The 27,069-nt window shown below is 44.9% G+C and overlaps 51 non-coding genes across 51 annotated transcripts; all 51 read left to right on the forward strand.

Annotated features, from left to right (window-relative positions):
* The first annotated feature begins 485 nt into the window (after positions 1–485).
* On the forward strand, positions 486–567 carry trnas-gcu (transfer RNA serine (anticodon GCU)). The gene has a single exon. It is a non-coding gene; the product is annotated as a tRNA-Ser (tRNA).
* A 635-nt stretch (positions 568–1,202) lies between these two features.
* trnas-gcu (transfer RNA serine (anticodon GCU)) lies at positions 1,203–1,284 on the forward strand. The gene has a single exon. It is a non-coding gene; the product is annotated as a tRNA-Ser (tRNA).
* A 246-nt stretch (positions 1,285–1,530) lies between these two features.
* On the forward strand, positions 1,531–1,612 carry trnas-gcu (transfer RNA serine (anticodon GCU)). Its single transcript has one exon. It is a non-coding gene; the product is annotated as a tRNA-Ser (tRNA).
* Positions 1,613–2,247: 635 nt separating this feature from the next.
* On the forward strand, positions 2,248–2,329 carry trnas-gcu (transfer RNA serine (anticodon GCU)). The gene has a single exon. It is a non-coding gene; the product is annotated as a tRNA-Ser (tRNA).
* Positions 2,330–2,575: 246 nt separating this feature from the next.
* trnas-gcu (transfer RNA serine (anticodon GCU)) lies at positions 2,576–2,657 on the forward strand. Its single transcript has one exon. It is a non-coding gene; the product is annotated as a tRNA-Ser (tRNA).
* Positions 2,658–3,292: 635 nt separating this feature from the next.
* Positions 3,293–3,374, forward strand: trnas-gcu (transfer RNA serine (anticodon GCU)). The gene has a single exon. It is a non-coding gene; the product is annotated as a tRNA-Ser (tRNA).
* Positions 3,375–3,620: 246 nt separating this feature from the next.
* Positions 3,621–3,702, forward strand: trnas-gcu (transfer RNA serine (anticodon GCU)). Its single transcript has one exon. It is a non-coding gene; the product is annotated as a tRNA-Ser (tRNA).
* A 635-nt stretch (positions 3,703–4,337) lies between these two features.
* Positions 4,338–4,419, forward strand: trnas-gcu (transfer RNA serine (anticodon GCU)). Its single transcript has one exon. It is a non-coding gene; the product is annotated as a tRNA-Ser (tRNA).
* A 229-nt stretch (positions 4,420–4,648) lies between these two features.
* On the forward strand, positions 4,649–4,730 carry trnas-gcu (transfer RNA serine (anticodon GCU)). The gene has a single exon. It is a non-coding gene; the product is annotated as a tRNA-Ser (tRNA).
* Positions 4,731–5,365: 635 nt separating this feature from the next.
* Positions 5,366–5,447, forward strand: trnas-gcu (transfer RNA serine (anticodon GCU)). Its single transcript has one exon. It is a non-coding gene; the product is annotated as a tRNA-Ser (tRNA).
* A 229-nt stretch (positions 5,448–5,676) lies between these two features.
* Positions 5,677–5,758, forward strand: trnas-gcu (transfer RNA serine (anticodon GCU)). The gene has a single exon. It is a non-coding gene; the product is annotated as a tRNA-Ser (tRNA).
* Positions 5,759–6,393: 635 nt separating this feature from the next.
* trnas-gcu (transfer RNA serine (anticodon GCU)) lies at positions 6,394–6,475 on the forward strand. Its single transcript has one exon. It is a non-coding gene; the product is annotated as a tRNA-Ser (tRNA).
* A 246-nt stretch (positions 6,476–6,721) lies between these two features.
* On the forward strand, positions 6,722–6,803 carry trnas-gcu (transfer RNA serine (anticodon GCU)). The gene has a single exon. It is a non-coding gene; the product is annotated as a tRNA-Ser (tRNA).
* Positions 6,804–7,438: 635 nt separating this feature from the next.
* On the forward strand, positions 7,439–7,520 carry trnas-gcu (transfer RNA serine (anticodon GCU)). Its single transcript has one exon. It is a non-coding gene; the product is annotated as a tRNA-Ser (tRNA).
* A 246-nt stretch (positions 7,521–7,766) lies between these two features.
* trnas-gcu (transfer RNA serine (anticodon GCU)) lies at positions 7,767–7,848 on the forward strand. The gene has a single exon. It is a non-coding gene; the product is annotated as a tRNA-Ser (tRNA).
* A 635-nt stretch (positions 7,849–8,483) lies between these two features.
* On the forward strand, positions 8,484–8,565 carry trnas-gcu (transfer RNA serine (anticodon GCU)). The gene has a single exon. It is a non-coding gene; the product is annotated as a tRNA-Ser (tRNA).
* Positions 8,566–8,811: 246 nt separating this feature from the next.
* Positions 8,812–8,893, forward strand: trnas-gcu (transfer RNA serine (anticodon GCU)). Its single transcript has one exon. It is a non-coding gene; the product is annotated as a tRNA-Ser (tRNA).
* Positions 8,894–9,528: 635 nt separating this feature from the next.
* On the forward strand, positions 9,529–9,610 carry trnas-gcu (transfer RNA serine (anticodon GCU)). The gene has a single exon. It is a non-coding gene; the product is annotated as a tRNA-Ser (tRNA).
* A 229-nt stretch (positions 9,611–9,839) lies between these two features.
* trnas-gcu (transfer RNA serine (anticodon GCU)) lies at positions 9,840–9,921 on the forward strand. Its single transcript has one exon. It is a non-coding gene; the product is annotated as a tRNA-Ser (tRNA).
* Positions 9,922–10,556: 635 nt separating this feature from the next.
* On the forward strand, positions 10,557–10,638 carry trnas-gcu (transfer RNA serine (anticodon GCU)). The gene has a single exon. It is a non-coding gene; the product is annotated as a tRNA-Ser (tRNA).
* A 229-nt stretch (positions 10,639–10,867) lies between these two features.
* On the forward strand, positions 10,868–10,949 carry trnas-gcu (transfer RNA serine (anticodon GCU)). The gene has a single exon. It is a non-coding gene; the product is annotated as a tRNA-Ser (tRNA).
* A 635-nt stretch (positions 10,950–11,584) lies between these two features.
* trnas-gcu (transfer RNA serine (anticodon GCU)) lies at positions 11,585–11,666 on the forward strand. The gene has a single exon. It is a non-coding gene; the product is annotated as a tRNA-Ser (tRNA).
* A 246-nt stretch (positions 11,667–11,912) lies between these two features.
* Positions 11,913–11,994, forward strand: trnas-gcu (transfer RNA serine (anticodon GCU)). Its single transcript has one exon. It is a non-coding gene; the product is annotated as a tRNA-Ser (tRNA).
* A 635-nt stretch (positions 11,995–12,629) lies between these two features.
* On the forward strand, positions 12,630–12,711 carry trnas-gcu (transfer RNA serine (anticodon GCU)). Its single transcript has one exon. It is a non-coding gene; the product is annotated as a tRNA-Ser (tRNA).
* A 229-nt stretch (positions 12,712–12,940) lies between these two features.
* Positions 12,941–13,022, forward strand: trnas-gcu (transfer RNA serine (anticodon GCU)). The gene has a single exon. It is a non-coding gene; the product is annotated as a tRNA-Ser (tRNA).
* A 635-nt stretch (positions 13,023–13,657) lies between these two features.
* Positions 13,658–13,739, forward strand: trnas-gcu (transfer RNA serine (anticodon GCU)). The gene has a single exon. It is a non-coding gene; the product is annotated as a tRNA-Ser (tRNA).
* A 229-nt stretch (positions 13,740–13,968) lies between these two features.
* Positions 13,969–14,050, forward strand: trnas-gcu (transfer RNA serine (anticodon GCU)). The gene has a single exon. It is a non-coding gene; the product is annotated as a tRNA-Ser (tRNA).
* A 635-nt stretch (positions 14,051–14,685) lies between these two features.
* Positions 14,686–14,767, forward strand: trnas-gcu (transfer RNA serine (anticodon GCU)). Its single transcript has one exon. It is a non-coding gene; the product is annotated as a tRNA-Ser (tRNA).
* A 229-nt stretch (positions 14,768–14,996) lies between these two features.
* On the forward strand, positions 14,997–15,078 carry trnas-gcu (transfer RNA serine (anticodon GCU)). Its single transcript has one exon. It is a non-coding gene; the product is annotated as a tRNA-Ser (tRNA).
* A 635-nt stretch (positions 15,079–15,713) lies between these two features.
* Positions 15,714–15,795, forward strand: trnas-gcu (transfer RNA serine (anticodon GCU)). Its single transcript has one exon. It is a non-coding gene; the product is annotated as a tRNA-Ser (tRNA).
* A 246-nt stretch (positions 15,796–16,041) lies between these two features.
* On the forward strand, positions 16,042–16,123 carry trnas-gcu (transfer RNA serine (anticodon GCU)). Its single transcript has one exon. It is a non-coding gene; the product is annotated as a tRNA-Ser (tRNA).
* Positions 16,124–16,758: 635 nt separating this feature from the next.
* On the forward strand, positions 16,759–16,840 carry trnas-gcu (transfer RNA serine (anticodon GCU)). Its single transcript has one exon. It is a non-coding gene; the product is annotated as a tRNA-Ser (tRNA).
* A 246-nt stretch (positions 16,841–17,086) lies between these two features.
* On the forward strand, positions 17,087–17,168 carry trnas-gcu (transfer RNA serine (anticodon GCU)). The gene has a single exon. It is a non-coding gene; the product is annotated as a tRNA-Ser (tRNA).
* Positions 17,169–17,803: 635 nt separating this feature from the next.
* On the forward strand, positions 17,804–17,885 carry trnas-gcu (transfer RNA serine (anticodon GCU)). Its single transcript has one exon. It is a non-coding gene; the product is annotated as a tRNA-Ser (tRNA).
* Positions 17,886–18,131: 246 nt separating this feature from the next.
* trnas-gcu (transfer RNA serine (anticodon GCU)) lies at positions 18,132–18,213 on the forward strand. Its single transcript has one exon. It is a non-coding gene; the product is annotated as a tRNA-Ser (tRNA).
* Positions 18,214–18,848: 635 nt separating this feature from the next.
* On the forward strand, positions 18,849–18,930 carry trnas-gcu (transfer RNA serine (anticodon GCU)). The gene has a single exon. It is a non-coding gene; the product is annotated as a tRNA-Ser (tRNA).
* A 229-nt stretch (positions 18,931–19,159) lies between these two features.
* trnas-gcu (transfer RNA serine (anticodon GCU)) lies at positions 19,160–19,241 on the forward strand. The gene has a single exon. It is a non-coding gene; the product is annotated as a tRNA-Ser (tRNA).
* A 635-nt stretch (positions 19,242–19,876) lies between these two features.
* On the forward strand, positions 19,877–19,958 carry trnas-gcu (transfer RNA serine (anticodon GCU)). Its single transcript has one exon. It is a non-coding gene; the product is annotated as a tRNA-Ser (tRNA).
* Positions 19,959–20,187: 229 nt separating this feature from the next.
* On the forward strand, positions 20,188–20,269 carry trnas-gcu (transfer RNA serine (anticodon GCU)). The gene has a single exon. It is a non-coding gene; the product is annotated as a tRNA-Ser (tRNA).
* Positions 20,270–20,904: 635 nt separating this feature from the next.
* On the forward strand, positions 20,905–20,986 carry trnas-gcu (transfer RNA serine (anticodon GCU)). The gene has a single exon. It is a non-coding gene; the product is annotated as a tRNA-Ser (tRNA).
* Positions 20,987–21,232: 246 nt separating this feature from the next.
* Positions 21,233–21,314, forward strand: trnas-gcu (transfer RNA serine (anticodon GCU)). Its single transcript has one exon. It is a non-coding gene; the product is annotated as a tRNA-Ser (tRNA).
* Positions 21,315–21,949: 635 nt separating this feature from the next.
* Positions 21,950–22,031, forward strand: trnas-gcu (transfer RNA serine (anticodon GCU)). Its single transcript has one exon. It is a non-coding gene; the product is annotated as a tRNA-Ser (tRNA).
* A 246-nt stretch (positions 22,032–22,277) lies between these two features.
* Positions 22,278–22,359, forward strand: trnas-gcu (transfer RNA serine (anticodon GCU)). The gene has a single exon. It is a non-coding gene; the product is annotated as a tRNA-Ser (tRNA).
* Positions 22,360–22,994: 635 nt separating this feature from the next.
* On the forward strand, positions 22,995–23,076 carry trnas-gcu (transfer RNA serine (anticodon GCU)). The gene has a single exon. It is a non-coding gene; the product is annotated as a tRNA-Ser (tRNA).
* Positions 23,077–23,322: 246 nt separating this feature from the next.
* On the forward strand, positions 23,323–23,404 carry trnas-gcu (transfer RNA serine (anticodon GCU)). The gene has a single exon. It is a non-coding gene; the product is annotated as a tRNA-Ser (tRNA).
* Positions 23,405–24,039: 635 nt separating this feature from the next.
* trnas-gcu (transfer RNA serine (anticodon GCU)) lies at positions 24,040–24,121 on the forward strand. The gene has a single exon. It is a non-coding gene; the product is annotated as a tRNA-Ser (tRNA).
* Positions 24,122–24,350: 229 nt separating this feature from the next.
* On the forward strand, positions 24,351–24,432 carry trnas-gcu (transfer RNA serine (anticodon GCU)). The gene has a single exon. It is a non-coding gene; the product is annotated as a tRNA-Ser (tRNA).
* A 635-nt stretch (positions 24,433–25,067) lies between these two features.
* trnas-gcu (transfer RNA serine (anticodon GCU)) lies at positions 25,068–25,149 on the forward strand. Its single transcript has one exon. It is a non-coding gene; the product is annotated as a tRNA-Ser (tRNA).
* Positions 25,150–25,378: 229 nt separating this feature from the next.
* On the forward strand, positions 25,379–25,460 carry trnas-gcu (transfer RNA serine (anticodon GCU)). The gene has a single exon. It is a non-coding gene; the product is annotated as a tRNA-Ser (tRNA).
* A 635-nt stretch (positions 25,461–26,095) lies between these two features.
* trnas-gcu (transfer RNA serine (anticodon GCU)) lies at positions 26,096–26,177 on the forward strand. The gene has a single exon. It is a non-coding gene; the product is annotated as a tRNA-Ser (tRNA).
* Positions 26,178–26,812: 635 nt separating this feature from the next.
* Positions 26,813–26,894, forward strand: trnas-gcu (transfer RNA serine (anticodon GCU)). The gene has a single exon. It is a non-coding gene; the product is annotated as a tRNA-Ser (tRNA).
* Positions 26,895–27,069: the final 175 nt, after the last annotated feature.

Genomic DNA, 27,069 nt, shown 5'->3' on the forward strand with positions numbered 1-27,069 from the left:
GCTTCCTGTAATTTAATCCTGGCTCACTGCAACTGTGAATTAGGGTAAGAACTCACGGAAGATGAACGACTCAATTGAGGTTAACATCCTTACTCAAGTGTTCATGGGTGAAATTTCTGAAGCTGGTAACCGTTTGATTGGCACTAATCAGCATCATTTCAACAGCTTCGTCTGCAGTGTCCATGACTTGATAGTATCGCCTCTGCTATTAGTAAAGTACTATTGGTGAATGCGCTTCACATGCAGTTATCTACTTTGATTCCGGACGGCAATTTGCCATTTCTGATTTTGGGAGGATGAAGTTTGCAATAATCGATTGTCTTCCTTATCGTGTGGTCATCCACGACATGCCTAGGACAGACAGCTTCATCTGTGCATGAATTACCGACCTATCACTTCTGGCCATTTTGGCTCGCTGCTTTTGCTGTACTTTTAGTGTGACACTACTGTGTGACAAATAAGGTGTGCTCATTTCCTTTGCATGTGACGAGATGGCCGAGTGGTTAAGGCGATGGACTGCTAATCCATTGTGCTCTGCACGCGTGGGTTCGAATCCCATTCTCGTTGGTCTTTGTACCTTTAGCTTGTTTCCATAGTCCATCTCCAATGTCACAAGTGTTCCTGCAAACTGGAAGCTTGTGACTACCAGAAGTGCTGACTGAACCCTGGGAGAACTTCATTGTCAATCGGCAGAAAGTGTCCATAGTCTTGCAAGATGCTTCCTGTAATTTAATCCTGGCTCACTGCAACTGTGAATTAGGGTAAGAACTCACGGAAGATGAACGACTCAATTGAGGTTAACATCCTTACTCAAGTGTTCATGGGTGAAATTTCTGAAGCTGGTAACCGTTTGATTGGCACTAATCAGCATCATTTCAACAGCTTCGTCTGCAGTGTCCATGACTTGATAGTATCGCCTCTGCTATTAGTAAAGTACTATTGGTGAATGCGCTTCACATGCAGTTATCTACTTTGATTCCGGACGGCAATTTGCCATTTCTGATTTTGGGAGGATGAAGTTTGCAATAATCGATTGTCTTCCTTATCGTGTGGTCATCCACGACATGCCTAGGACAGACAGCTTCATCTGTGCATGAATTACCGACCTATCACTTCTGGCCATTTTGGCTCGCTGCTTTTGCTGTACTTTTAGTGTGACACTACTGTGTGACAAATAAGGTGTGCTCATTTCCTTTGCATGTGACGAGATGGCCGAGTGGTTAAGGCGATGGACTGCTAATCCATTGTGCTCTGCACGCGTGGGTTCGAATCCCATTCTCGTCGGTCTTTGTACCTTTAGCTTGTTTCCATAGTCCATCTCCAATGTCACAAGTGTTCCTGCAAACTGGAAGCTTGTGACTACCAGAAGTGCTGACTGAACCCTGGGAGAACTTCATTGTCAATCGGCAGAAAGTGTCCATGGTCTTGCAAGATGCTTCCTGTAATTTAATCCTGGCTCACTGCAGCTGTCAATTAGGGTAAGAACTCTCGGAAGATCAACTACTCAATGGATTTGTTTGTTCTACATGTGATGAGATGGCCGAGTGGTTAAGGCGATGGATTGCTAATCCATTGTGCTCTGCACGCGTGGGTTCGAATCCCATTCTCGTCGGTCTTTGTACCTTTAGCTTGTTTCCATAGTCCATCTCCAATGTCACAAGTGTTCCTGCAAACTGGAAGCTTGTGACTACCAGAAGTGCTGACTGAACCCTGGGAGAACTTCATTGTCAATCGGCAGAAAGTGTCCATAGTCTTGCAAGATGCTTCCTGTAATTTAATCCTGGCTCACTGCAACTGTGAATTAGGGTAAGAACTCACGGAAGATGAACGACTCAATTGAGGTTAACATCCTTACTCAAGTGTTCATGGGTGAAATTTCTGAAGCTGGTAACCGTTTGATTGGCACTAATCAGCATCATTTCAACAGCTTCGTCTGCAGTGTCCATGACTTGATAGTATCGCCTCTGCTATTAGTAAAGTACTATTGGTGAATGCGCTTCACATGCAGTTATCTACTTTGATTCCGGACGGCAATTTGCCATTTCTGATTTTGGGAGGATGAAGTTTGCAATAATCGATTGTCTTCCTTATCGTGTGGTCATCCACGACATGCCTAGGACAGACAGCTTCATCTGTGCATGAATTACCGACCTATCACTTCTGCCCATTTTGGCTCGCTGCTTTTGCTGTACTTTTAGTGTGAAACTACTGTGTGACAAATAAGGTGTGCTCATTTCTTTTGCATGTGACGAGATGGCCGAGTGGTTAAGGCGATGGACTGCTAATCTATTGTGCTCTGCACGCGTGGGTTCGAATCCCATTCTCGTCGGTCTTTGTACCTTTAGCTTGTTTCCATAGTCCATCTCCAATGTCACAAGTGTTCCTGCAAACTGGAAGCTTGTGACTACCAGAAGTGCTGACTGAACCCTGGGAGAACTTCATTGTCAATCGGCAGAAAGTGTCCATGGTCTTGCAAGATGCTTCCTGTAATTTAATCCTGGCTCACTGCAGCTGTCAATTAGGGTAAGAACTCTCGGAAGATCAACTACTCAATGGATTTGTTTGTTCTACATGTGATGAGATGGCCGAGTGGTTAAGGCGATGGATTGCTAATCCATTGTGCTCTGCACGCGTGGGTTCGAATCCCATTCTCGTCGGTCTTTGTACCTTTAGCTTGTTTCCATAGTCCATCTCCAATGTCACAAGTGTTCCTGCAAACTGGAAGCTTGTGACTACCAGAACTGCTGACTGAACCCTGGGAGTACTTCATTGTCAATCGGCAGAAAGTGTCCATAGTCTTGCAAGATGCTTCCTGTAATTTAATCCTGGCTCACTGCAACTGTGAATTAGGGTAAGAACTCACGGAAGATGAACGACTCAATTGAGGTTAACATCCTTACTCAAGTGTTCATGGGTGAAATTTCTGAAGCTGGTAACCGTTTGATTGGCACTAATCAGCATCATTTCAACAGCTTCGTCTGCAGTGTCCATGACTTGATAGTATCGCCTCTGCTATTAGTAAAGTACTATTGGTGAATGCGCTTCACATGCAGTTATCTACTTTGATTCCGGACGGCAATTTGCCATTTCTGATTTTGGGAGGATGAAGTTTGCAATAATCAATTGTCTTCCTTATCGTGTGGTCATCCACGACATGCCTAGGACAGACAGCTTCATCTGTGCATGAATTACCGACCTATCACTTCTGGCCATTTTGGCTCGCTGCTTTTGCTGTACTTTTAGTGTGACACTACTGTGTGACAAATAAGGTGTGCTCATTTCCTTTGCATGTGACGAGATGGCCGAGTGGTTAAGGCGATGGACTGCTAATCCATTGTGCTCTGCACGCGTGGGTTCGAATCCCATTCTCGTCGGTCTTTGTACCTTTAGCTTGTTTCCATAGTCCATCTCCAATGTCACAAGTGTTCCTGCAAACTGGAAGCTTGTGACTACCAGAACTGCTGACTGAACCCTGGGAGTACTTCATTGTCAATCGGCAGAAAGTGTCCATAGTCTTGCAAGATGCTTCCTGTAATTTAATCCTGGCTCACTGCAACTGTGAATTAGGGTAAGAACTCTCGGAAGATCAACTACTCAATGGATTTGTTTGTTCTACATGTGATGAGATGGCCGAGTGGTTAAGGCGATGGACTGCTAATCCATTGTGCTCTGCACGCGTGGGTTCGAATCCCATTCTCGTCGGTCTTTGTACCTTTAGCTTGTTTCCATAGTCCATCTCCAATGTCACAAGTGTTCCTGCAAACTGGAAGCTTGTGACTACCAGAAGTGCTGACTGAACCCTGGGAGTACTTCATTGTCAATCGGCAGAAAGTGTCCATAGTCTTGCAAGATGCTTCCTGTAATTTAATCCTGGCTCACTGCAACTGTGAATTAGGGTAAGAACTCACGGAAGATGAACGACTCAATTGAGGTTAACATCCTTACTCAAGTGTTCATGGGTGAAATTTCTGAAGCTGGTAACCGTTTGATTGGCACTAATCAGCATCATTTCAACAGCTTCGTCTGCAGTGTCCATGACTTGATAGTATCGCCTCTGCTATTAGTAAAGTACTATTGGTGAATGCGCTTCACATGCAGTTATCTACTTTGATTCCGGACGGCAATTTGCCATTTCTGATTTTGGGAGGATGAAGTTTGCAATAATCGATTGTCTTCCTTATCGTGTGGTCATCCACGACATGCCTAGGACAGACAGCTTCATCTGTGCATGAATTACCGACCTATCACTTCTGGCCATTTTGGCTCGCTGCTTTTGCTGTACTTTTAGTGTGACACTACTGTGTGACAAATAAGGTGTGCTCATTTCTTTTGCATGTGACGAGATGGCCGAGTGGTTAAGGCGATGGACTGCTAATCCATTGTGCTCTGCACGCGTGGGTTCGCATCCCATTCTCGTCGGTCTTTGTACCTTTAGCTTGTTTCCATAGTCCATCTCCTGCAAACTGGAAGCTTGTGACTACCAGAAGTGCTGACTGAACCCTGGGAGAACTTCATTGTCAATCGGCAGAAAGTGTCCATGGTCTTGCAAGATGCTTCCTGTAATTTAATCCTGGCTCACTGCAGCTGTCAATTAGGGTAAGAACTCTCGGAAGATCAACTACTCAATGGATTTGTTTGTTCTACATGTGATGAGATGGCCGAGTGGTTAAGGCGATGGATTGCTAATCCATTGTGCTCTGCACGCGTGGGTTCGAATCCCATTCTCGTCGGTCTTTGTACCTTTAGCTTGTTTCCATAGTCCATCTCCAATGTCACAAGGGTTCCTGCAAACTGGAAGCTTGTGACTACCAGAACTGCTGACTGAACCCTGGGAGTACTTCATTGTCAATCGGCAGAAAGTGTCCATAGTCTTGCAAGATGCTTCCTGTAATTTAATCCTGGCTCACTGCAACTGTGAATTAGGGTAAGAACTCACGGAAGATGAACGACTCAATTGAGGTTAACATCCTTACTCAAGTGTTCATGGGTGAAATTTCTGAAGCTGGTAACCGTTTGATTGGCACTAATCAGCATCATTTCAACAGCTTCGTCTGCAGTGTCCATGACTTGATAGTATCGCCTCTGCTATTAGTAAAGTACTATTGGTGAATGCGCTTCACATGCAGTTATCTACTTTGATTCCGGACGGCAATTTGCCATTTCTGATTTTGGGAGGATGAAGTTTGCAATAATCGATTGTCTTCCTTATCGTGTGGTCATCCACGACATGCCTAGGACAGACAGCTTCATCTGTGCATGAATTACCGACCTATCACTTCTGCTCATTTTGGCTCGCTGCTTTTGCTGTACTTTTAGTGTGAAACTACTGTGTGACAAATAAGGTGTGCTCATTTCTTTTGCATGTGACGAGATGGCCGAGTGGTTAAGGCGATGGACTGCTAATCCATTGTGCTCTGCACGCGTGGGTTCGAATCCCATTCTCGTCGGTCTTTGTACCTTTAGCTTGTTTCCATAGTCCATCTCCTGCAAACTGGAAGCTTGTGACTACCAGAAGTGCTGACTGAACCCTGGGAGAACTTCATTGTCAATCGGCAGAAAGTGTCCATGGTCTTGCAAGATGCTTCCTGTAATTTAATCCTGGCTCACTGCAGCTGTCAATTAGGGTAAGAACTCTCGGAAGATCAACTACTCAATGGATTTGTTTGTTCTACATGTGATGAGATGGCCGAGTGGTTAAGGCGATGGATTGCTAATCCATTGTGCTCTGCACGCGTGGGTTCGAATCCCATTCTCGTCGGTCTTTGTACCTTTAGCTTGTTTCCATAGTCCATCTCCAATGTCACAAGTGTTCCTGCAAACTGGAAGCTTGTGACTACCAGAACTGCTGACTGAACCCTGGGAGTACTTCATTGTCAATCGGCAGAAAGTGTCCATAGTCTTGCAAGATGCTTCCTGTAATTTAATCCTGGCTCACTGCAACTGTGAATTAGGGTAAGAACTCACGGAAGATGAACGACTCAATTGAGGTTAACATCCTTACTCAAGTGTTCATGGGTGAAATTTCTGAAGCTGGTAACCGTTTGATTGGCACTAATCAGCATCATTTCAACAGCTTCGTCTGCAGTGTCCATGACTTGATAGTATCGCCTCTGCTATTAGTAAAGTACTATTGGTGAATGCGCTTCACATGCAGTTATCTACTTTGATTCCGGACGGCAATTTGCCATTTCTGATTTTGGGAGGATGAAGTTTGCAATAATCAATTGTCTTCCTTATCGTGTGGTCATCCACGACATGCCTAGGACAGACAGCTTCATCTGTGCATGAATTACCGACCTATCACTTCTGGCCATTTTGGCTCGCTGCTTTTGCTGTACTTTTAGTGTGACACTACTGTGTGACAAATAAGGTGTGCTCATTTCCTTTGCATGTGACGAGATGGCCGAGTGGTTAAGGCGATGGACTGCTAATCCATTGTGCTCTGCACGCGTGGGTTCGAATCCCATTCTCGTCGGTCTTTGTACCTTTAGCTTGTTTCCATAGTCCATCTCCAATGTCACAAGTGTTCCTGCAAACTGGAAGCTTGTGACTACCAGAACTGCTGACTGAACCCTGGGAGTACTTCATTGTCAATCGGCAGAAAGTGTCCATAGTCTTGCAAGATGCTTCCTGTAATTTAATCCTGGCTCACTGCAACTGTGAATTAGGGTAAGAACTCTCGGAAGATCAACTACTCAATGGATTTGTTTGTTCTACATGTGATGAGATGGCCGAGTGGTTAAGGCGATGGACTGCTAATCCATTGTGCTCTGCACGCGTGGGTTCGAATCCCATTCTCGTCGGTCTTTGTACCTTTAGCTTGTTTCCATAGTCCATCTCCAATGTCACAAGTGTTCCTGCAAACTGGAAGCTTGTGACTACCAGAAGTGCTGACTGAACCCTGGGAGTACTTCATTGTCAATCGGCAGAAAGTGTCCATAGTCTTGCAAGATGCTTCCTGTAATTTAATCCTGGCTCACTGCAACTGTGAATTAGGGTAAGAACTCACGGAAGATGAACGACTCAATTGAGGTTAACATCCTTACTCAAGTGTTCATGGGTGAAATTTCTGAAGCTGGTAACCGTTTGATTGGCACTAATCAGCATCATTTCAACAGCTTCGTCTGCAGTGTCCATGACTTGATAGTATCGCCTCTGCTATTAGTAAAGTACTATTGGTGAATGCGCTTCACATGCAGTTATCTACTTTGATTCCGGACGGCAATTTGCCATTTCTGATTTTGGGAGGATGAAGTTTGCAATAATCGATTGTCTTCCTTATCGTGTGGTCATCCACGACATGCCTAGGACAGACAGCTTCATCTGTGCATGAATTACCGACCTATCACTTCTGCCCATTTTGGCTCGCTGCTTTTGCTGTACTTTTAGTGTGAAACTACTGTGTGACAAATAAGGTGTGCTCATTTCTTTTGCATGTGACGAGATGGCCGAGTGGTTAAGGCGATGGACTGCTAATCTATTGTGCTCTGCACGCGTGGGTTCGAATCCCATTCTCGTCGGTCTTTGTACCTTTAGCTTGTTTCCATAGTCCATCTCCAATGTCACAAGTGTTCCTGCAAACTGGAAGCTTGTGACTACCAGAAGTGCTGACTGAACCCTGGGAGAACTTCATTGTCAATCGGCAGAAAGTGTCCATGGTCTTGCAAGATGCTTCCTGTAATTTAATCCTGGCTCACTGCAGCTGTCAATTAGGGTAAGAACTCTCGGAAGATCAACTACTCAATGGATTTGTTTGTTCTACATGTGATGAGATGGCCGAGTGGTTAAGGCGATGGATTGCTAATCCATTGTGCTCTGCACGCGTGGGTTCGAATCCCATTCTCGTCGGTCTTTGTACCTTTAGCTTGTTTCCATAGTCCATCTCCAATGTCACAAGTGTTCCTGCAAACTGGAAGCTTGTGACTACCAGAACTGCTGACTGAACCCTGGGAGTACTTCATTGTCAATCGGCAGAAAGTGTCCATAGTCTTGCAAGATGCTTCCTGTAATTTAATCCTGGCTCACTGCAACTGTGAATTAGGGTAAGAACTCACGGAAGATGAACGACTCAATTGAGGTTAACATCCTTACTCAAGTGTTCATGGGTGAAATTTCTGAAGCTGGTAACCGTTTGATTGGCACTAATCAGCATCATTTCAACAGCTTCGTCTGCAGTGTCCATGACTTGATAGTATCGCCTCTGCTATTAGTAAAGTACTATTGGTGAATGCGCTTCACATGCAGTTATCTACTTTGATTCCGGACGGCAATTTGCCATTTCTGATTTTGGGAGGATGAAGTTTGCAATAATCAATTGTCTTCCTTATCGTGTGGTCATCCACGACATGCCTAGGACAGACAGCTTCATCTGTGCATGAATTACCGACCTATCACTTCTGGCCATTTTGGCTCGCTGCTTTTGCTGTACTTTTAGTGTGACACTACTGTGTGACAAATAAGGTGTGCTCATTTCCTTTGCATGTGACGAGATGGCCGAGTGGTTAAGGCGATGGACTGCTAATCCATTGTGCTCTGCACGCGTGGGTTCGAATCCCATTCTCGTCGGTCTTTGTACCTTTAGCTTGTTTCCATAGTCCATCTCCAATGTCACAAGTGTTCCTGCAAACTGGAAGCTTGTGACTACCAGAACTGCTGACTGAACCCTGGGAGTACTTCATTGTCAATCGGCAGAAAGTGTCCATAGTCTTGCAAGATGCTTCCTGTAATTTAATCCTGGCTCACTGCAACTGTGAATTAGGGTAAGAACTCTCGGAAGATCAACTACTCAATGGATTTGTTTGTTCTACATGTGATGAGATGGCCGAGTGGTTAAGGCGATGGACTGCTAATCCATTGTGCTCTGCACGCGTGGGTTCGAATCCCATTCTCGTCGGTCTTTGTACCTTTAGCTTGTTTCCATAGTCCATCTCCAATGTCACAAGTGTTCCTGCAAACTGGAAGCTTGTGACTACCAGAAGTGCTGACTGAACCCTGGGAGTACTTCATTGTCAATCGGCAGAAAGTGTCCATAGTCTTGCAAGATGCTTCCTGTAATTTAATCCTGGCTCACTGCAACTGTGAATTAGGGTAAGAACTCACGGAAGATGAACGACTCAATTGAGGTTAACATCCTTACTCAAGTGTTCATGGGTGAAATTTCTGAAGCTGGTAACCGTTTGATTGGCACTAATCAGCATCATTTCAACAGCTTCGTCTGCAGTGTCCATGACTTGATAGTATCGCCTCTGCTATTAGTAAAGTACTATTGGTGAATGCGCTTCACATGCAGTTATCTACTTTGATTCCGGACGGCAATTTGCCATTTCTGATTTTGGGAGGATGAAGTTTGCAATAATCGATTGTCTTCCTTATCGTGTGGTCATCCACGACATGCCTAGGACAGACAGCTTCATCTGTGCATGAATTACCGACCTATCACTTCTGGCCATTTTGGCTCGCTGCTTTTGCTGTACTTTTAGTGTGACACTACTGTGTGACAAATAAGGTGTGCTCATTTCTTTTGCATGTGACGAGATGGCCGAGTGGTTAAGGCGATGGACTGCTAATCCATTGTGCTCTGCACGCGTGGGTTCGCATCCCATTCTCGTCGGTCTTTGTACCTTTAGCTTGTTTCCATAGTCCATCTCCTGCAAACTGGAAGCTTGTGACTACCAGAAGTGCTGACTGAACCCTGGGAGAACTTCATTGTCAATCGGCAGAAAGTGTCCATGGTCTTGCAAGATGCTTCCTGTAATTTAATCCTGGCTCACTGCAGCTGTCAATTAGGGTAAGAACTCTCGGAAGATCAACTACTCAATGGATTTGTTTGTTCTACATGTGATGAGATGGCCGAGTGGTTAAGGCGATGGATTGCTAATCCATTGTGCTCTGCACGCGTGGGTTCGAATCCCATTCTCGTCGGTCTTTGTACCTTTAGCTTGTTTCCATAGTCCATCTCCAATGTCACAAGGGTTCCTGCAAACTGGAAGCTTGTGACTACCAGAACTGCTGACTGAACCCTGGGAGTACTTCATTGTCAATCGGCAGAAAGTGTCCATAGTCTTGCAAGATGCTTCCTGTAATTTAATCCTGGCTCACTGCAACTGTGAATTAGGGTAAGAACTCACGGAAGATGAACGACTCAATTGAGGTTAACATCCTTACTCAAGTGTTCATGGGTGAAATTTCTGAAGCTGGTAACCGTTTGATTGGCACTAATCAGCATCATTTCAACAGCTTCGTCTGCAGTGTCCATGACTTGATAGTATCGCCTCTGCTATTAGTAAAGTACTATTGGTGAATGCGCTTCACATGCAGTTATCTACTTTGATTCCGGACGGCAATTTGCCATTTCTGATTTTGGGAGGATGAAGTTTGCAATAATCGATTGTCTTCCTTATCGTGTGGTCATCCACGACATGCCTAGGACAGACAGCTTCATCTGTGCATGAATTACCGACCTATCACTTCTGCTCATTTTGGCTCGCTGCTTTTGCTGTACTTTTAGTGTGAAACTACTGTGTGACAAATAAGGTGTGCTCATTTCTTTTGCATGTGACGAGATGGCCGAGTGGTTAAGGCGATGGACTGCTAATCCATTGTGCTCTGCACGCGTGGGTTCGAATCCCATTCTCGTCGGTCTTTGTACCTTTAGCTTGTTTCCATAGTCCATCTCCTGCAAACTGGAAGCTTGTGACTACCAGAAGTGCTGACTGAACCCTGGGAGAACTTCATTGTCAATCGGCAGAAAGTGTCCATGGTCTTGCAAGATGCTTCCTGTAATTTAATCCTGGCTCACTGCAGCTGTCAATTAGGGTAAGAACTCTCGGAAGATCAACTACTCAATGGATTTGTTTGTTCTACATGTGATGAGATGGCCGAGTGGTTAAGGCGATGGATTGCTAATCCATTGTGCTCTGCACGCGTGGGTTCGAATCCCATTCTCGTCGGTCTTTGTACCTTTAGCTTGTTTCCATAGTCCATCTCCAATGTCACAAGTGTTCCTGCAAACTGGAAGCTTGTGACTACCAGAACTGCTGACTGAACCCTGGGAGTACTTCATTGTCAATCGGCAGAAAGTGTCCATAGTCTTGCAAGATGCTTCCTGTAATTTAATCCTGGCTCACTGCAACTGTGAATTAGGGTAAGAACTCACGGAAGATGAACGACTCAATTGAGGTTAACATCCTTACTCAAGTGTTCATGGGTGAAATTTCTGAAGCTGGTAACCGTTTGATTGGCACTAATCAGCATCATTTCAACAGCTTCGTCTGCAGTGTCCATGACTTGATAGTATCGCCTCTGCTATTAGTAAAGTACTATTGGTGAATGCGCTTCACATGCAGTTATCTACTTTGATTCCGGACGGCAATTTGCCATTTCTGATTTTGGGAGGATGAAGTTTGCAATAATCAATTGTCTTCCTTATCGTGTGGTCATCCACGACATGCCTAGGACAGACAGCTTCATCTGTGCATGAATTACCGACCTATCACTTCTGGCCATTTTGGCTCGCTGCTTTTGCTGTACTTTTAGTGTGACACTACTGTGTGACAAATAAGGTGTGCTCATTTCCTTTGCATGTGACGAGATGGCCGAGTGGTTAAGGCGATGGACTGCTAATCCATTGTGCTCTGCACGCGTGGGTTCGAATCCCATTCTCGTCGGTCTTTGTACCTTTAGCTTGTTTCCATAGTCCATCTCCAATGTCACAAGTGTTCCTGCAAACTGGAAGCTTGTGACTACCAGAACTGCTGACTGAACCCTGGGAGTACTTCATTGTCAATCGGCAGAAAGTGTCCATAGTCTTGCAAGATGCTTCCTGTAATTTAATCCTGGCTCACTGCAACTGTGAATTAGGGTAAGAACTCTCGGAAGATCAACTACTCAATGGATTTGTTTGTTCTACATGTGATGAGATGGCCGAGTGGTTAAGGCGATAGACTGCTAATCCATTGTGCTCTGCACGCGTGGGTTCGAATCCCATTCTCGTCGGTCTTTGTACCTTTAGCTTGTTTCCATAGTCCATCTCCAATGTCACAAGTGTTCCTGCAAACTGGAAGCTTGTGACTACCAGAAGTGCTGACTGAACCCTGGGAGTACTTCATTGTCAATCGGCAGAAAGTGTCCATAGTCTTGCAAGATGCTTCCTGTAATTTAATCCTGGCTCACTGCAACTGTGAATTAGGGTAAGAACTCACGGAAGATGAACGACTCAATTGAGGTTAACATCCTTACTCAAGTGTTCATGGGTGAAATTTCTGAAGCTGGTAACCGTTTGATTGGCACTAATCAGCATCATTTCAACAGCTTCGTCTGCAGTGTCCATGACTTGATAGTATCGCCTCTGCTATTAGTAAAGTACTATTGGTGAATGCGCTTCACATGCAGTTATCTACTTTGATTCCGGACGGCAATTTGCCATTTCTGATTTTGGGAGGATGAAGTTTGCAATAATCGATTGTCTTCCTTATCGTGTGGTCATCCACGACATGCCTAGGACAGACAGCTTCATCTGTGCATGAATTACCGACCTATCACTTCTGGCCATTTTGGCTCGCTGCTTTTGCTGTACTTTTAGTGTGACACTACTGTGTGACAAATAAGGTGTGCTCATTTCTTTTGCATGTGACGAGATGGCCGAGTGGTTAAGGCGATGGACTGCTAATCCATTGTGCTCTGCACGCGTGGGTTCGCATCCCATTCTCGTCGGTCTTTGTACCTTTAGCTTGTTTCCATAGTCCATCTCCTGCAAACTGGAAGCTTGTGACTACCAGAAGTGCTGACTGAACCCTGGGAGAACTTCATTGTCAATCGGCAGAAAGTGTCCATGGTCTTGCAAGATGCTTCCTGTAATTTAATCCTGGCTCACTGCAGCTGTCAATTAGGGTAAGAACTCTCGGAAGATCAACTACTCAATGGATTTGTTTGTTCTACATGTGATGAGATGGCCGAGTGGTTAAGGCGATGGATTGCTAATCCATTGTGCTCTGCACGCGTGGGTTCGAATCCCATTCTCGTCGGTCTTTGTACCTTTAGCTTGTTTCCATAGTCCATCTCCAATGTCACAAGGGTTCCTGCAAACTGGAAGCTTGTGACTACCAGAACTGCTGACTGAACCCTGGGAGTACTTCATTGTCAATCGGCAGAAAGTGTCCATAGTCTTGCAAGATGCTTCCTGTAATTTAATCCTGGCTCACTGCAACTGTGAATTAGGGTAAGAACTCACGGAAGATGAACGACTCAATTGAGGTTAACATCCTTACTCAAGTGTTCATGGGTGAAATTTCTGAAGCTGGTAACCGTTTGATTGGCACTAATCAGCATCATTTCAACAGCTTCGTCTGCAGTGTCCATGACTTGATAGTATCGCCTCTGCTATTAGTAAAGTACTATTGGTGAATGCGCTTCACATGCAGTTATCTACTTTGATTCCGGACGGCAATTTGCCATTTCTGATTTTGGGAGGATGAAGTTTGCAATAATCGATTGTCTTCCTTATCGTGTGGTCATCCACGACATGCCTAGGACAGACAGCTTCATCTGTGCATGAATTACCGACCTATCACTTCTGCTCATTTTGGCTCGCTGCTTTTGCTGTACTTTTAGTGTGAAACTACTGTGTGACAAATAAGGTGTGCTCATTTCTTTTGCATGTGATGAGATGGCCGAGTGGTTAAGGCGATGGACTGCTAATCCATTGTGCTCTGCACGCGTGGGTTCGAATCCCATTCTCGTCGGTCTTTGTACCTTTAGCTTGTTTCCATAGTCCATCTCCTGCAAACTGGAAGCTTGTGACTACCAGAAGTGCTGACTGAACCCTGGGAGAACTTCATTGTCAATCGGCAGAAAGTGTCCATGGTCTTGCAAGATGCTTCCTGTAATTTAATCCTGGCTCACTGCAGCTGTCAATTAGGGTAAGAACTCTCGGAAGATCAACTACTCAATGGATTTGTTTGTTCTACATGTGATGAGATGGCCGAGTGGTTAAGGCGATGGATTGCTAATCCATTGTGCTCTGCATGCGTGGGTTCGAATCCCATTCTTGTCGGTCTTTGTACCTTTAGCTTGTTTCCATAGTCCATCTCCAATGTCACAAGTGTTCCTGCAAACTGGAAGCTTGTGACTACCAGAACTGCTGACTGAACCCTGGGAGTACTTCATTGTCAATCGGCAGAAAGTGTCCATAGTCTTGCAAGATGCTTCCTGTAATTTAATCCTGGCTCACTGCAACTGTGAATTAGGGTAAGAACTCACGGAAGATGAACGACTCAATTGAGGTTAACATCCTTACTCAAGTGTTCATGGGTGAAATTTCTGAAGCTGGTAACCGTTTGATTGGCACTAATCAGCATCATTTCAACAGCTTCGTCTGCAGTGTCCATGACTTGATAGTATCGCCTCTGCTATTAGTAAAGTACTATTGGTGAATGCGCTTCACATGCAGTTATCTACTTTGATTCCGGACGGCAATTTGCCATTTCTGATTTTGGGAGGATGAAGTTTGCAATAATCGATTGTCTTCCTTATCGTGTGGTCATCCACGACATGCCTAGGACAGACAGCTTCATCTGTGCATGAATTACCGACCTATCACTTCTGCCCATTTTGGCTCGCTGCTTTTGCTGTACTTTTAGTGTGAAACTACTGTGTGACAAATAAGGTGTGCTCATTTCTTTTGCATGTGACGAGATGGCCGAGTGGTTAAGGCGATGGACTGCTAATCCATTGTGCTCTGCACGCGTGGGTTCGAATCCCATTCTCGTCGGTCTTTGTACCTTTAGCTTGTTTCCATAGTCCATCTCCTGCAAACTGGAAGCTTGTGACTACCAGAAGTGCTGACTGAACCCTGGGAGAACTTCATTGTCAATCGGCAGAAAGTGTCCATGGTCTTGCAAGATGCTTCCTGTAATTTAATCCTGGCTCACTGCAGCTGTCAATTAGGGTAAGAACTCTCGGAAGATCAACTACTCAATGGATTTGTTTGTTCTACATGTGATGAGATGGCCGAGTGGTTAAGGCGATGGATTGCTAATCCATTGTGCTCTGCATGCGTGGGTTCGAATCCCATTCTTGTCGGTCTTTGTACCTTTAGCTTGTTTCCATAGTCCATCTCCAATGTCACAAGTGTTCCTGCAAACTGGAAGCTTGTGACTACCAGAACTGCTGACTGAACCCTGGGAGTACTTCATTGTCAATCGGCAGAAAGTGTCCATAGTCTTGCAAGATGCTTCCTGTAATTTAATCCTGGCTCACTGCAACTGTGAATTAGGGTAAGAACTCACGGAAGATGAACGACTCAATTGAGGTTAACATCCTTACTCAAGTGTTCATGGGTGAAATTTCTGAAGCTGGTAACCGTTTGATTGGCACTAATCAGCATCATTTCAACAGCTTCGTCTGCAGTGTCCATGACTTGATAGTATCGCCTCTGCTATTAGTAAAGTACTATTGGTGAATGCGCTTCACATGCAGTTATCTACTTTGATTCCGGACGGCAATTTGCCATTTCTGATTTTGGGAGGATGAAGTTTGCAATAATCGATTGTCTTCCTTATCGTGTGGTCATCCACGACATGCCTAGGACAGACAGCTTCATCTGTGCATGAATTACCGACCTATCACTTCTGGCCATTTTGGCTCGCTGCTTTTGCTGTACTTTTAGTGTGACACTACTGTGTGACAAATAAGGTGTGCTCATTTCCTTTGCATGTGACGAGATGGCCGAGTGGTTAAGGCGATGGACTGCTAATCCATTGTGCTCTGCACGCGTGGGTTCGAATCCCATTCTCGTCGGTCTTTGTACCTTTAGCTTGTTTCCATAGTCCATCTCCAATGTCACAAGTGTTCCTGCAAACTGGAAGCTTGTGACTACCAGAAGTGCTGACTGAACCCTGGGAGAACTTCATTGTCAATCGGCAGAAAGTGTCCATGGTCTTGCAAGATGCTTCCTGTAATTTAATCCTGGCTCACTGCAGCTGTCAATTAGGGTAAGAACTCTCGGAAGATCAACTACTCAATGGATTTGTTTGTTCTACATGTGATGAGATGGCCGAGTGGTTAAGGCGATGGATTGCTAATCCATTGTGCTCTGCACGCGTGGGTTCAAATCCCATTCTCGTCGGTCTTTGTACCTTTAGCTTGTTTCCATAGTCCATCTCCAATGTCACAAGTGTTCCTGCAAACTGGAAGCTTGTGACTACCAGAAGTGCTGACTGAACCCTGGGAGAACTTCATTGTCAATCGGCAGAAAGTGTCCATAGTCTTGCAAGATGCTTCCTGTAATTTAATCCTGGCTCACTGCAACTGTGAATTAGGGTAAGAACTCACGGAAGATGAACGACTCAATTGAGGTTAACATCCTTACTCAAGTGTTCATGGGTGAAATTTCTGAAGCTGGTAACCGTTTGATTGGCACTAATCAGCATCATTTCAACAGCTTCGTCTGCAGTGTCCATGACTTGATAGTATCGCCTCTGCTATTAGTAAAGTACTATTGGTGAATGCGCTTCACATGCAGTTATCTACTTTGATTCCGGACGGCAATTTGCCATTTCTGATTTTGGGAGGATGAAGTTTGCAATAATCCATTGTCTTCCTTATCGTGTGGTCATCCACGACATGCCTAGGACAGACAGCTTCATCTGTGCATGAATTACCGACCTATCACTTCTGCCCATTTTGGCTCGCTGCTTTTGCTGTACTTTTAGTGTGAAACTACTGTGTGACAAATAAGGTGTGCTCATTTCTTTTGCATGTGACGAGATGGCCGAGTGGTTAAGGCGATGGACTGCTAATCTATTGTGCTCTGCACGCGTGGGTTCGAATCCCATTCTCGTCGGTCTTTGTACCTTTAGCTTGTTTCCATAGTCCATCTCCAATGTCACAAGTGTTCCTGCAAACTGGAAGCTTGTGACTACCAGAAGTGCTGACTGAACCCTGGGAGAACTTCATTGTCAATCGGCAGAAAGTGTCCATGGTCTTGCAAGATGCTTCCTGTAATTTAATCCTGGCTCACTGCAGCTGTCAATTAGGGTAAGAACTCTCGGAAGATCAACTACTCAATGGATTTGTTTGTTCTACATGTGATGAGATGGCCGAGTAGTTAAGGCGATGGATTGCTAATCCATTGTGCTCTGCACGCGTGGGTTCGAATCCCATTCTCGTCGGTCTTTGTACCTTTAGCTTGTTTCCATAGTCCATCTCCAATGTCACAAGTGTTCCTGCAAACTGGAAGCTTGTGACTACCAGAAGTGCTGACTGAACCCTGGGAGAACTTCATTGTCAATCGGCAGAAAGTGTCCATAGTCTTGCAAGATGCTTCCTGTAATTTAATCCTGGCTCACTGCAACTGTGAATTAGGGTAAGAACTCACGGAAGATGAACGACTCAATTGAGGTTAACATCCTTACTCAAGTGTTCATGGGTGAAATTTCTGAAGCTGGTAACCGTTTGATTGGCACTAATCAGCATCATTTCAACAGCTTCGTCTGCAGTGTCCATGACTTGATAGTATCGCCTCTGCTATTAGTAAAGTACTATTGGTGAATGCGCTTCACATGCAGTTATCTACTTTGATTCCGGACGGCAATTTGCCATTTCTGATTTTGGGAGGATGAAGTTTGCAATAATCGATTGTCTTCCTTATCGTGTGGTCATCCACGACATGCCTAGGACAGACAGCTTCATCTGTGCATGAATTACCGACCTATCACTTCTGGCCATTTTGGCTCGCTGCTTTTGCTGTACTTTTAGTGTGACACTACTGTGTGACAAATAAGGTGTGCTCATTTCCTTTGCATGTGACGAGATGGCCGAGTGGTTAAGGCGATGGACTGCTAATCCATTGTGCTCTGCACGCGTGGGTTCGAATCCCATTCTCGTCGGTCTTTGTACCTTTAGCTTGTTTCCATAGTCCATCTCCAATGTCACCAGTGTTCCTGCAAACTGGAAGCTTGTGACTACCAGAACTGCTGACTGAACCCTGGGAGTACTTCATTGTCAATCGGCAGAAAGTGTCCATAGTCTTGCAAGATGCTTCCTGTAATTTAATCCTGGCTCACTGCAACTGTGAATTAGGGTAAGAACTCTCGGAAGATCAACTACTCAATGGATTTGTTTGTTCTACATGTGATGAGATGGCCGAGTGGTTAAGGCGATGGACTGCTAATCCATTGTGCTCTGCACGCGTGGGTTCGAATCCCATTCTCGTCGGTCTTTGTACCTTTAGCTTGTTTCCATAGTCCATCTCCAATGTCACAAGTGTTCCTGCAAACTGGAAGCTTGTGACTACCAGAAGTGCTGACTGAACCCTGGGAGTACTTCATTGTCAATCGGCAGAAAGTGTCCATAGTCTTGCAAGATGCTTCCTGTAATTTAATCCTGGCTCACTGCAACTGTGAATTAGGGTAAGAACTCACGGAAGATGAACGACTCAATTGAGGTTAACATCCTTACTCAAGTGTTCATGGGTGAAATTTCTGAAGCTGGTAACCGTTTGATTGGCACTAATCAGCATCATTTCAACAGCTTCGTCTGCAGTGTCCATGACTTGATAGTATCGCCTCTGCTATTAGTAAAGTACTATTGGTGAATGCGCTTCACATGCAGTTATCTACTTTGATTCCGGACGGCAATTTGCCATTTCTGATTTTGGGAGGATGAAGTTTGCAATAATCGATTGTCTTCCTTATCGTGTGGTCATCCACGACATGCCTAGGACAGACAGCTTCATCTGTGCATGAATTACCGACCTATCACTTCTGGCCATTTTGGCTCGCTGCTTTTGCTGTACTTTTAGTGTGACACTACTGTGTGACAAATAAGGTGTGCTCATTTCTTTTGCATGTGACGAGATGGCCGAGTGGTTAAGGCGATGGACTGCTAATCCATTGTGCTCTGCATGCGTGGGTTCGAATCCCATTCTCGTCGGTCTTTGTACCTTTAGCTTGTTTCCATAGTCCATCTCCTGCAAACTGGAAGCTTGTGACTACCAGAAGTGCTGACTGAACCCTGGGAGAACTTCATTGTCAATCGGCAGAAAGTGTCCATGGTCTTGCAAGATGCTTCCTGTAATTTAATCCTGGCTCACTGCAGCTGTCAATTAGGGTAAGAACTCTCGGAAGATCAACTACTCAATGGATTTGTTTGTTCTACATGTGATGAGATGGCCGAGTGGTTAAGGCGATGGATTGCTAATCCATTGTGCTCTGCACGCGTGGGTTCGAATCCCATTCTCGTCGGTCTTTGTACCTTTAGCTTGTTTCCATAGTCCATCTCCAATGTCACAAGGGTTCCTGCAAACTGGAAGCTTGTGACTACCAGAACTGCTGACTGAACCCTGGGAGTACTTCATTGTCAATCGGCAGAAAGTGTCCATAGTCTTGCAAGATGCTTCCTGTAATTTAATCCTGGCTCACTGCAACTGTGAATTAGGGTAAGAACTCACGGAAGATGAACGACTCAATTGAGGTTAACATCCTTACTCAAGTGTTCATGGGTGAAATTTCTGAAGCTGGTAACCGTTTGATTGGCACTAATCAGCATCATTTCAACAGCTTCGTCTGCAGTGTCCATGACTTGATAGTATCGCCTCTGCTATTAGTAAAGTACTATTGGTGAATGCGCTTCACATGCAGTTATCTACTTTGATTCCGGACGGCAATTTGCCATTTCTGATTTTGGGAGGATGAAGTTTGCAATAATCGATTGTCTTCCTTATCGTGTGGTCATCCACGACATGCCTAGGACAGACAGCTTCATCTGTGCATGAATTACCGAACTATCACTTCTGCCCATTTTGGCTCGCTGCTTTTGCTGTACTTTTAGTGTGAAACTACTGTGTGACAAATAAGGTGTGCTCATTTCTTTTGCATGTGACGAGATGGCCGAGTGGTTAAGGCGATGGACTGCTAATCCATTGTGCTCTGCACGCGTGGGTTCGAATCCCATTCTCGTCGGTCTTTGTACCTTTAGCTTGTTTCCATAGTCCATCTCCTGCAAACTGGAAGCTTGTGACTACCAGAAGTGCTGACTGAACCCTGGGAGAACTTCATTGTCAATCGGCAGAAAGTGTCCATGGTCTTGCAAGATGCTTCCTGTAATTTAATCCTGGCTCACTGCAGCTGTCAATTAGGGTAAGAACTCTCGGAAGATCAACTACTCAATGGATTTGTTTGTTCTACATGTGATGAGATGGCCGAGTGGTTAAGGCGATGGATTGCTAATCCATTGTGCTCTGCATGCGTGGGTTCGAATCCCATTCTTGTCGGTCTTTGTACCTTTAGCTTGTTTCCATAGTCCATCTCCAATGTCACAAGTGTTCCTGCAAACTGGAAGCTTGTGACTACCAGAACTGCTGACTGAACCCTGGGAGTACTTCATTGTCAATCGGCAGAAAGTGTCCATAGTCTTGCAAGATGCTTCCTGTAATTTAATCCTGGCTCACTGCAACTGTGAATTAGGGTAAGAACTCACGGAAGATGAACGACTCAATTGAGGTTAACATCCTTACTCAAGTGTTCATGGGTGAAATTTCTGAAGCTGGTAACCGTTTGATTGGCACTAATCAGCATCATTTCAACAGCTTCGTCTGCAGTGTCCATGACTTGATAGTATCGCCTCTGCTATTAGTAAAGTACTATTGGTGAATGCGCTTCACATGCAGTTATCTACTTTGATTCCGGACGGCAATTTGCCATTTCTGATTTTGGGAGGATGAAGTTTGCAATAATCGATTGTCTTCCTTATCGTGTGGTCATCCACGACATGCCTAGGACAGACAGCTTCATCTGTGCATGAATTACCGACCTATCACTTCTGGCCATTTTGGCTCGCTGCTTTTGCTGTACTTTTAGTGTGACACTACTGTGTGACAAATAAGGTGTGCTCATTTCCTTTGCATGTGACGAGATGGCCGAGTGGTTAAGGCGATGGACTGCTAATCCATTGTGCTCTGCACGCGTGGGTTCGAATCCCATTCTCGTCGGTCTTTGTACCTTTAGCTTGTTTCCATAGTCCATCTCCAATGTCACAAGTGTTCCTGCAAACTGGAAGCTTGTGACTACCAGAAGTGCTGACTGAACCCTGGGAGAACTTCATTGTCAATCGGCAGAAAGTGTCCATGGTCTTGCAAGATGCTTCCTGTAATTTAATCCTGGCTCACTGCAGCTGTCAATTAGGGTAAGAACTCTCGGAAGATCAACTACTCAATGGATTTGTTTGTTCTACATGTGATGAGATGGCCGAGTGGTTAAGGCGATGGATTGCTAATCCATTGTGCTCTGCACGCGTGGGTTCGAATCCCATTCTCGTCGGTCTTTGTACCTTTAGCTTGTTTCCATAGTCCATCTCCAATGTCACAAGTGTTCCTGCAAACTGGAAGCTTGTGACTACCAGAAGTGCTGACTGAACCCTGGGAGAACTTCATTGTCAATCGGCAGAAAGTGTCCATAGTCTTGCAAGATGCTTCCTGTAATTTAATCCTGGCTCACTGCAACTGTGAATTAGGGTAAGAACTCACGGAAGATGAACGACTCAATTGAGGTTAACATCCTTACTCAAGTGTTCATGGGTGAAATTTCTGAAGCTGGTAACCGTTTGATTGGCACTAATCAGCATCATTTCAACAGCTTCGTCTGCAGTGTCCATGACTTGATAGTATCGCCTCTGCTATTAGTAAAGTACTATTGGTGAATGCGCTTCACATGCAGTTATCTACTTTGATTCCGGACGGCAATTTGCCATTTCTGATTTTGGGAGGATGAAGTTTGCAATAATCGATTGTCTTCCTTATCGTGTGGTCATCCACGACATGCCTAGGACAGACAGCTTCATCTGTGCATGAATTACCGACCTATCACTTCTGCCCATTTTGGCTCGCTGCTTTTGCTGTACTTTTAGTGTGAAACTACTGTGTGACAAATAAGGTGTGCTCATTTCTTTTGCATGTGACGAGATGGCCGAGTGGTTAAGGCGATGGACTGCTAATCTATTGTGCTCTGCACGCGTGGGTTCGAATCCCATTCTCGTCGGTCTTTGTACCTTTAGCTTGTTTCCATAGTCCATCTCCAATGTCACAAGTGTTCCTGCAAACTGGAAGCTTGTGACTACCAGAAGTGCTGACTGAACCCTGGGAGAACTTCATTGTCAATCGGCAGAAAGTGTCCATGGTCTTGCAAGATGCTTCCTGTAATTTAATCCTGGCTCACTGCAGCTGTCAATTAGGGTAAGAACTCTCGGAAGATCAACTACTCAATGGATTTGTTTGTTCTACATGTGATGAGATGGCCGAGTGGTTAAGGCGATGGATTGCTAATCCATTGTGCTCTGCACGCGTGGGTTCGAATCCCATTCTCGTCGGTCTTTGTACCTTTAGCTTGTTTCCATAGTCCATCTCCAATGTCACAAGTGTTCCTGCAAACTGGAAGCTTGTGACTACCAGAACTGCTGACTGAACCCTGGGAGTACTTCATTGTCAATCGGCAGAAAGTGTCCATAGTCTTGCAAGATGCTTCCTGTAATTTAATCCTGGCTCACTGCAACTGTGAATTAGGGTAAGAACTCACGGAAGATGAACGACTCAATTGAGGTTAACATCCTTACTCAAGTGTTCATGGGTGAAATTTCTGAAGCTGGTAACCGTTTGATTGGCACTAATCAGCATCATTTCAACAGCTTCGTCTGCAGTGTCCATGACTTGATAGTATCGCCTCTGCTATTAGTAAAGTACTATTGGTGAATGCGCTTCACATGCAGTTATCTACTTTGATTCCGGACGGCAATTTGCCATTTCTGATTTTGGGAGGATGAAGTTTGCAATAATCGATTGTCTTCCTTATCGTGTGGTCATCCACGACATGCCTAGGACAGACAGCTTCATCTGTGCATGAATTACCGACCTATCACTTCTGGCCATTTTGGCTCGCTGCTTTTGCTGTACTTTTAGTGTGACACTACTGTGTGACAAATAAGGTGTGCTCATTTCCTTTGCATGTGACGAGATGGCCGAGTGGTTAAGGCGATGGACTGCTAATCCATTGTGCTCTGCACGCGTGGGTTCGAATCCCATTCTCGTCGGTCTTTGTACCTTTAGCTTGTTTCCATAGTCCATCTCCAATGTCACAAGTGTTCCTGCAAACTGGAAGCTTGTGACTACCAGAAGTGCTGACTGAACCCTGGGAGTACTTCATTGTCAATCGGCAGAAAGTGTCCATAGTCTTGCAAGATGCTTCCTGTAATTTAATCCTGGCTCACTGCAACTGTGAATTAGGGTAAGAACTCTCGGAAGATCAACTACTCAATGGATTTGTTTGTTCTACATGTGATGAGATGGCCGAGTGGTTAAGGCGATGGACTGCTAATCCATTGTGCTCTGCACGCGTGGGTTCGAATCCCATTCTCGTCGGTCTTTGTACCTTTAGCTTGTTTCCATAGTCCATCTCCAATGTCACAAGTGTTCCTGCAAACTGGAAGCTTGTGACTACCAGAAGTGCTGACTGAACCCTGGGAGTACTTCATTGTCAATCGGCAGAAAGTGTCCATAGTCTTGCAAGATGCTTCCTGTAATTTAATCCTGGCTCACTGCAACTGTGAATTAGGGTAAGAACTCACGGAAGATGAACGACTCAATTGAGGTTAACATCCTTACTCAAGTGTTCATGGGTGAAATTTCTGAAGCTGGTAACCGTTTGATTGGCACTAATCAGCATCATTTCAACAGCTTCGTCTGCAGTGTCCATGACTTGATAGTATCGCCTCTGCTATTAGTAAAGTACTATTGGTGAATGCGCTTCACATGCAGTTATCTACTTTGATTCCGGACGGCAATTTGCCATTTCTGATTTTGGGAGGATGAAGTTTGCAATAATCGATTGTCTTCCTTATCGTGTGGTCATCCACGACATGCCTAGGACAGACAGCTTCATCTGTGCATGAATTACCGACCTATCACTTCTGGCCATTTTGGCTCGCTGCTTTTGCTGTACTTTTAGTGTGACACTACTGTGTGACAAATAAGGTGTGCTCATTTCTTTTGCATGTGACGAGATGGCCGAGTGGTTAAGGCGATGGACTGCTAATCCATTGTGCTCTGCATGCGTGGGTTCGAATCCCATTCTCGTCGGTCTTTGTACCTTTAGCTTGTTTCCATAGTCCATCTCCTGCAAACTGGAAGCTTGTGACTACCAGAAGTGCTGACTGAACCCTGGGAGAACTTCATTGTCAATCGGCAGAAAGTGTCCATGGTCTTGCAAGATGCTTCCTGTAATTTAATCCTGGCTCACTGCAGCTGTCAATTAGGGTAAGAACTCTCGGAAGATCAACTACTCAATGGATTTGTTTGTTCTACATGTGATGAGATGGCCGAGTGGTTAAGGCGATGGATTGCTAATCCATTGTGCTCTGCACGCGTGGGTTCGAATCCCATTCTCGTCGGTCTTTGTACCTTTAGCTTGTTTCCATAGTCCATCTCCAATGTCACAAGGGTTCCTGCAAACTGGAAGCTTGTGACTACCAGAACTGCTGACTGAACCCTGGGAGTACTTCATTGTCAATCGGCAGAAAGTGTCCATAGTCTTGCAAGATGCTTCCTGTAATTTAATCCTGGCTCACTGCAACTGTGAATTAGGGTAAGAACTCACGGAAGATGAACGACTCAATTGAGGTTAACATCCTTACTCAAGTGTTCATGGGTGAAATTTCTGAAGCTGGTAACCGTTTGATTGGCACTAATCAGCATCATTTCAACAGCTTCGTCTGCAGTGTCCATGACTTGATAGTATCGCCTCTGCTATTAGTAAAGTACTATTGGTGAATGCGCTTCACATGCAGTTATCTACTTTGATTCCGGACGGCAATTTGCCATTTCTGATTTTGGGAGGATGAAGTTTGCAATAATCGATTGTCTTCCTTATCGTGTGGTCATCCACGACATGCCTAGGACAGACAGCTTCATCTGTGCATGAATTACCGAACTATCACTTCTGCCCATTTTGGCTCGCTGCTTTTGCTGTACTTTTAGTGTGAAACTACTGTGTGACAAATAAGGTGTGCTCATTTCTTTTGCATGTGACGAGATGGCCGAGTGGTTAAGGCGATGGACTGCTAATCCATTGTGCTCTGCACACGTGGGTTCGAATCCCATTCTCGTCGGTCTTTGTACCTTTAGCTTGTTTCCATAGTCCATCTCCTGCAAACTGGAAGCTTGTGACTACCAGAAGTGCTGACTGAACCCTGGGAGAACTTCATTGTCAATCGGCAGAAAGTGTCCATGGTCTTGCAAGATGCTTCCTGTAATTTAATCCTGGCTCACTGCAGCTGTCAATTAGGGTAAGAACTCTCGGAAGATCAACTACTCAATGGATTTGTTTGTTCTACATGTGATGAGATGGCCGAGTGGTTAAGGCGATGGATTGCTAATCCATTGTGCTCTGCATGCGTGGGTTCGAATCCCATTCTTGTCGGTCTTTGTACCTTTAGCTTGTTTCCATAGTCCATCTCCAATGTCACAAGTGTTCCTGCAAACTGGAAGCTTGTGACTACCAGAACTGCTGACTGAACCCTGGGAGTACTTCATTGTCAATCGGCAGAAAGTGTCCATAGTCTTGCAAGATGCTTCCTGTAATTTAATCCTGGCTCACTGCAACTGTGAATTAGGGTAAGAACTCACGGAAGATGAACGACTCAATTGAGGTTAACATCCTTACTCAAGTGTTCATGGGTGAAATTTCTGAAGCTGGTAACCGTTTGATTGGCACTAATCAGCATCATTTCAACAGCTTCGTCTGCAGTGTCCATGACTTGATAGTATCGCCTCTGCTATTAGTAAAGTACTATTGGTGAATGCGCTTCACATGCAGTTATCTACTTTGATTCCGGACGGCAATTTGCCATTTCTGATTTTGGGAGGATGAAGTTTGCAATAATCGATTGTCTTCCTTATCGTGTGGTCATCCACGACATGCCTAGGACAGACAGCTTCATCTGTGCATGAATTACCGACCTATCACTTCTGGCCATTTTGGCTCGCTGCTTTTGCTGTACTTTTAGTGTGACACTACTGTGTGACAAATAAGGTGTGCTCATTTCCTTTGCATGTGACGAGATGGCCGAGTGGTTAAGGCGATGGACTGCTAATCCATTGTGCTCTGCACGCGTGGGTTTGAATCCCATTCTCGTCGGTCTTTGTACCTTTAGCTTGTTTCCATAGTCCATCTCCAATGTCACAAGTGTTCCTGCAAACTGGAAGCTTGTGACTACCAGAAGTGCTGACTGAACCCTGGGAGTACTTCATTGTCAATCGGCAGAAAGTGTCCATAGTCTTGCAAGATGTTTCCTGTAATTTAATCCTGGCTCACTGCAACTGTGAATTAGGGTAAGAACTCACGGAAGATGAACGACTCAATTGAGGTTAACATCCTTACTCAAGTGTTCATGGGTGAAATTTCTGAAGCTGGTAACCGTTTGATTGGCACTAATCAGCATCATTTCAACAGCTTCGTCTGCAGTGTCCATGACTTGATAGTATCGCCTCTGCTATTAGTAAAGTACTATTGGTGAATGCGCTTCACATGCAGTTATCTACTTTGATTCCGGACGGCAATTTGCCATTTCTGATTTTGGGAGGATGAAGTTTGCAATAATCGATTGTCTTCCTTATCGTGTGGTCATCCACGACATGCCTAGGACAGACAGCTTCATCTGTGCATGAATTACCGACCTATCACTTCTGGCCATTTTGGCTCGCTGCTTTTGCTGTACTTTTAGTGTGACACTACTGTGTGACAAATAAGGTGTGCTCATTTCCTTTGCATGTGACGAGATGGCCGAGTGGTTAAGGCGATGGACTGCTAATCCATTGTGCTCTGCACGCGTGGGTTCGAATCCCATTCTCGTCGGTCTTTGTACCTTTAGCTTGTTTCCATAGTCCATCTCCAATGTCACAAGGGTTCCTGCAAACTGGAAGCTTGTGACTACCAGAACTGCTGACTGAAGCCTGGGAGTACTTCATTGTCAATCGGCAGAAAGTGTCCATAGTCTTGCAAGATGCTTCCTGTAATTTAATCCTGGCTC

This window comes from Paramormyrops kingsleyae, chromosome 2, assembly GCF_048594095.1.
Source record: "Paramormyrops kingsleyae isolate MSU_618 chromosome 2, PKINGS_0.4, whole genome shotgun sequence".
NCBI lineage: Eukaryota > Metazoa > Chordata > Actinopteri > Osteoglossiformes > Mormyridae > Paramormyrops > Paramormyrops kingsleyae.